Source organism: Suncus etruscus, chromosome 3 (assembly GCF_024139225.1).
Source record: "Suncus etruscus isolate mSunEtr1 chromosome 3, mSunEtr1.pri.cur, whole genome shotgun sequence".
Classification (NCBI taxonomy): Eukaryota; Metazoa; Chordata; class Mammalia; order Eulipotyphla; family Soricidae; genus Suncus; species Suncus etruscus.
The window spans coordinates 119,280,353-119,286,567 of NC_064850.1; the positions used below are offsets into that span (position 1 = coordinate 119,280,353).

The 6,215-nt window shown below is 37.7% G+C and overlaps 1 pseudogene; it reads right to left on the reverse strand.

Moving 5' to 3' along the window:
- Nucleotides 1-4,883: 4,883 nt before the first annotated feature.
- On the reverse strand, nt 4,884-5,036 carry LOC126005259 (uncharacterized; annotated as a pseudogene).
- Nucleotides 5,037-6,215: the final 1,179 nt, after the last annotated feature.

Sequence of the window (6,215 nt, forward strand, 5' to 3'; positions counted from 1 at the left end):
ACTTCCTTCCATAGAAACCATGACATCATAATTTAGCCTTAGAACTAAAGTTATCACAATCACATAACATATATGCATGAGTAAGAACAAAACTTAGACATTTCTCATATAAGCATAACTTTTCAAAAGCGGTTTTTATGTGATTTTTTTTGGGATCTTTACTAAAAGCTTCTTAACTCAGTGAATCAATAAGCTCCTCTGAATCTTGCATGACTAGGGAAATGGAGTGCTGATTCTCTGTCACTCCTGGCAATGTTTAGGGAAACCATATGGCATGCTGGGATCAAACTCAAATCAGGTGAGTGCAAAGCAAGTGTCCTACTCACTGTTCTTTCTCTAGCCCCACGTGTGTACTTTCTTTGTTCTTGTTGTGTGAGCTCATACCTGCTTGATATTTGTAATGGTTTCACTGTCCACATTATTTGTTTCTGTTATGCTCAGAGCCCTCCAAACTCCTTGCAGATCAATGACAAGAATGATCCATCAGTTCAGCTATTTCTAATAACAACCAACTCAGGTTTTTCTCCACCACTAAGAGGTAAAAAATAGGAAAGGTATTATTCTAGGTTTAATAAGCACACACCTCGCTGAAAAAATTGTTTCTTGAGAAACTGCTGAGAGAAAATATCAGTCCGTTTTTGTGAAGAAATAAAGTTAGCATTGAATAATTTCAAGTCTTAGTTGTGAGCCTTAGGTTGTACATTCTGATAGTTGCATCTGAAGATTCTCAATTGTTTGAGGCCATTTGGAGACCTGCTCTTTTGAGTATGCTGATGGCAGTGCCTGGAGGCAACCTACTAACCTATGACCTTCAAGAGGCTACACAATCCAATGGCTTTGCAGACATAATTTAGAACAGGTGACTTCAGTTCACAGTGTTGCTCAACTGTAGAATACTTGTATGTGATATGTGAAACATATGTGAAGCTCTGGTTTCAATCTTCTCTGGCACTGAAAAAAAAGGCATAAAAATAAGAGGATTTTGCCTATGTCTTGCATTTCTTATGGTGGAAGGAAGATGAGAACCTACTGTCCTAAGATAAGGACAAATGGGGTCAGCAGCAGGTTCAATCTCCCACACCCATTATGGTCCCCTGAGCACTAACAGGAGTGAACCCAGAGAACAAAGCCAAGAGTCAGCCTTAAGCACTGCCAAGTGTGACCCCACCCAAAAAGCTAGAGATAAAGACCAAATAAATGTCCAGAAGTGCATAGAGATGAAAATATTTGTCTTGTAACAATCCAAGTCAATTTGCCCATTTCCAAGAGTTAGACACCCTTTGATAAATAGTAGAGACCTTCAATGAGGCCTTCTCACTCCAACACTGTTCTCCTGTAAGCAAGTCTCAGACTGAATTACCCCCAATTCAGCAGATCTGAAAAACAAGCTGCTCAGTCTACTTGAAGGAGTCTTGAGTGGCTCTGAGTTTACTTGAAGGAGAATTGGATTTACTACACCAGCCTGGTAGTATGAGTTAGGTGAGAGGAAAGTCTGCTGAATTATTGATCCAACACCAGACCCCTTAGAGATAAGCCCCCAGGTAGTTATTTCCATGAAGGATGGAGGCACTTACTCATGAGCCACAATATCAAGCTTATTCACAGATCCCAGCGACATTTTGCTTCACCTAAGAAAGATCATCTCTAACGTGGCATGAAGTAAGAAAATTATAAGATTAAATATTCATAAAATAGCTGATTCCTCACACACACTTCCAATTATAGGCATGCTATGCAGTGGAAAATATTGCCTCACCCCTCTGCATTCTTCTAGGCTGGCAAACAATTAAGCTCAATGAAAGTTGACAAGAGGAAAACCCCTTAAATACACGACATAGTCACAAAATAGTCATCTCCTGTATACTTGTGAGAAATCCATTGAGACTGAGTTCACCTTGAGCTCACTGTCCTCAGTATCTAAAACTATAAACCAAAACATGTTTGAGGGGCTCAGGGGCAGGAAAGGTTGGTCCTGGGAGGTCACCAGGAAAGGTCAGAGAAAAAACGATACCCTTATGCAGATGTTATTCCTCCCTTCTCCATGGTAAGATATCTAGAGTTAGGCTTTCCTTCTTGCAGAGATGGAGATGAACAAAAGGAGATTTTCCTGGATACCTGTAAATATGTCTTTATAAGAAAGCAAGAGATGGGGCTGGAGAGATAGCATGGAGGTAAGACGTTTGCCTTTCATGCAGAAGGTCATTGGTTCGAATCCTGGCATCCCATATGATCCCCTGAGCCTGCCAGGAGCAATTTCTGAGCGTGGAGCCAGGAGTACCCCCTGAGCGCTGCTGGGTGTGACCAAAAAAAAAAAAAAAGCAAGAGATAGTATGGTAATAATATCCATAGACAATAGAGAAAAGGATCAAAAGATTCAACCCAGGATAAGAAGCTCACAGAAATAGTAGTGAGTGCAAGTAGAGTAGAGAAAGGTCTACTAGGACAATGATAGTTGGAAATGGTCATTCTGGACAAGAACTTGATGAAAGGGGAGAAAGTGACATGCAAGGCATCCCTTCATTGACAATTGTGCACACAGTGACAGAGAAAAGAGAGAGAGAAAGTGAGAGAGAGAAACAAATTGCCTGCCCTGGAGGCAGGTGGGGTGGAGGTGAGAGAGAAATGAGGGCTTCAGTGGCAGGAGAGGTTCACTGGTGAAGGATGGTGTACATGCCATAAATGAAACCCAACAATGAACAATTTTTTAACCACAGTGCTTAAATTTAAAAAAAAGTAAAAATGTTAAATAAATAAATAAATGTCCTTCCTCTATTCCTCAGAAGTCCTCCTGTCAAACAATACCATGTCAAAGAAACCGATTTGGGAGATGGCAAGGTTTGCTCCCCTCTTGGTAACTAGAATAGGTCCTACAGATTGAAGACTAATCTTGCCTGGGTGAGTACTGATTAAGGAGCTTGGTCATATCTAGTATGCTGATTTAAACTAGCAATATTAGGGAAAAAACTTTTATTGTACAAATATCAAAGATTTGAAGATCTTTCCATTTAAATTCCCTATAAACTATTGATCATGGTCTTCCTGATTGTTTTTCAAATAGAGTCAATTTTGTATAACTCTAACTCAAATACAACAACGAAGTAAACAATATTGACATTTTCTTAAGAATTAAAAGAGTTCCTGCAACACTCTGCTCTCTAACACTATCTAGTGTGGCACAAAACAAAAGCAAACAAACAAAGAGTAAGGATCTAACCCGGATGTTAACCTTCCTCTGCTTAGTTTTTAAAGAAATAGGACTTCTGTATAGAAAGAGGAATATAAACTTTGCAATCGGACTGGAAATTAAATCTTGATTTTCCACTTTGTTGCTGTGTGAATTTGGGCCTCTTGCCAAAGGGGAAGAAAAAACTCGCTTTCTTTCTAGATTAAATAGTCATAATAACAATAAATAGATATAATAACAATCATGCTAGAGAAATAGTGAAGATTATACAGAAGAACGTGGTCTTTGTACACAAGTTTTCAAGCTGAGTAACACACTAGGATGGGGGCCATGGGAAGGGCTGAAATGATCCTGGAATGCACCAGTGCTATAAATGTCTTTGGGGGAAGCGTGGTGTGTGTGTGTGTGTGTGTGTGTGTGTGTGTGTGTGTGTGTGTGTGTGTGTGTGTGTGTGTTCTTCCTTTTTGGTTCAAAAGGTAAAGTTCACCACTAAAGTAATTTTTTTCCTGAAAAGGAAATAGTTGGCCAAATAAGTCTAAAATTTCTCTTGGCACATTTGAGGACTTAGGAACTTTTATTATATTTGTTTACAGCATGGATAAATGACACACAGAATCTATATCAAAAAGACTTCACTTTCTAATAAATACTATTGACTGTCGGACATCAGTTGTTCTGAATGAGCATGTGAAGTAGGGTAGAAAAGCTGTTCAGACTCAACTGTCAAATATCCTCCTTCAAAGCTTTTCTTTTCTCTTTGTGTTTTAATTGCTCATTAGCAATTTACCTACCAGAACAACATTACAATTATTGGCACAATAAAAGGGAGACATTACAGTTAATGTAGAAAATAAGAGTTTTGTAGTGGTGGTTGTGGTCAGTGGTTTTATTTACCTTATTTTGTATTTTTGTTTTTTTTTGAGTGTAGAAAAATAAAAGGTAGATGTTACAGCCAAGAGTGGTCTCAGCCCCATTCTCTTTCTTAATAAACAGATCAATACCACATTCCACTATTTCCTGAATCTAAGGAACACCTTTCTGGAAGTCCTTTCTTAAGGACAGATCTTCAATACGCTTGGAATGAAAGACAGAGAACAAAATTGTTAGGCTATTGATTTACCAACCAAGGTTGAAAGGGTCATGTCTAAAAACAGTTTGCCTTAAAAGGCTGTAATTGTCTCACAAGGAAACGCAAGACGTAATCTGTTAAAACTTTTATTTTTTGGATCTTCACAGGAAGTAGATATTTGTTACTGAACCTCATTAGGCAATGGAGGAGTATGTTGGCAGCAACCCTTTGTTTTAACAGTGTTGGAAATGAGAGCTGCCAAGCAAACTCTAGTACCAACCAGTTTCTGAAAGTCACCATTAAAGTGAAGGCAACAATGCTATTATCTGTCTTGTGGCCTACAATGTGCACCCCCTTGCCTTACACACAGTCTTTTATGTAAACAAGATATGTGGCTTCTGCATGGTTAGAAATGGTTTCAAATAACTTTTCTCCATAAAAGGACAAATGAAGCCATGCATCATTAAACTTGACAGGAAGTGCCATTAAATTGTGGATCTGATCTAATGGGAGTGACAAGTAAGCAAAAACTATGCTTTTTAATTCATTCCCAGAAAAATGTTCATTGTTCATTGCTTTTGGAAATTGTCCAGTGTGGTCAAGCATTACAAAATAATTATACTTTTATATTTTTGTCCCCCAATTCATAATACAGACCAAGCAAAGGGCCTGAGCTGAGATGTATATGGGGTATATGGGGTGCATATGGGGTGCATTTACTGTACCTTCTCTTTCTATACAGTCAGTGTAAAGAACACAACCTGTGGTAAGAATTGGGAGGCCTTATCTTTTCTTTTCTTTTTTTTTGATTTTTTTAATATATATATAATATACATATAAAATCCTTCACCAGTGCAACATTCCCATGACCAATATCCCAAGTATCCTTCCTCTTCACCCCACATAGGCCTGTACTCTAGATAGGCTTTCTACTTCCCTCATTCAGTCACATTTTGTTATGATAGTTCTCAGTGTAATTATTTTTGTGACTGCACTAAACGATCGCTGTGGTGAGCTTCATGTCGGGAGCTGGACCCTCCAGTCCACCTCTATTTTGTCTCTGAGAATCATTACACACATGTTTTTCATTTTTCTCAAAACCCATAGATGAGTGAGACCATTCTGTGTTTATCTCTCTCCCTCTGATTTATTTCACTCAGCATAATAGATTCCATATACATCCATGTACATTCATTTGGAACAATAAACACCCACGAATAGCTAAAACATTACTTGGGAAAAGGAATATGGGAGGTATTACTTACCCCAACTTTAAACTGTATTACAAAGCAATAGTATCAAAACAGCGTGGTATTGGAACAAAGACAGACCCTCAGATCAGCGGAACAGGCTTGAGTACTCAGAGAATGTTCCCCAGATATACCGTCACCTAATTTTTTATAAAGTTGTAAGAAATCCTAAATGGAACAGGGAAGGCCTCTTTAATAAGTGGTATTGGCACAACTGGCTAGCCACACATAAAAAAGCAAACTTAGACCTCCAGTTAACATCATGTACAAAGGTAACATCCAAATAGATTAAAGACCTAGATATCAGACCTGAAACCATAACGTATATAGAACAACATGTAGGTCAAAAAATAATTATACTTTTAAAATAAAATAAAAATCTCTTAAACACAGGAACCATAAGTCCCAATTGGAATTTATTCATGTTGAACACTAGCAAGATTTCATATCTAACTTAATGGCATATTTTGGCTTTCCCCAGAGTGAAATAGTAAATCTGTCTCAAGTTCTCAAGATTGTGGAAATCTATAGGATAAATTTCCCCTTGCTGGCTTCAAGGAAAAATGGGTTTGCCTTAAAAAAAAACTAACAAATATTAATAAATATACTTTTTTTTTGCTAATGACTTGATTCTCACCCCATTTCCTCATTTTAAAACAAATTTAATTTATTTCCCAAATTTTAACCATTTAGGCACCATTATTTATAATAA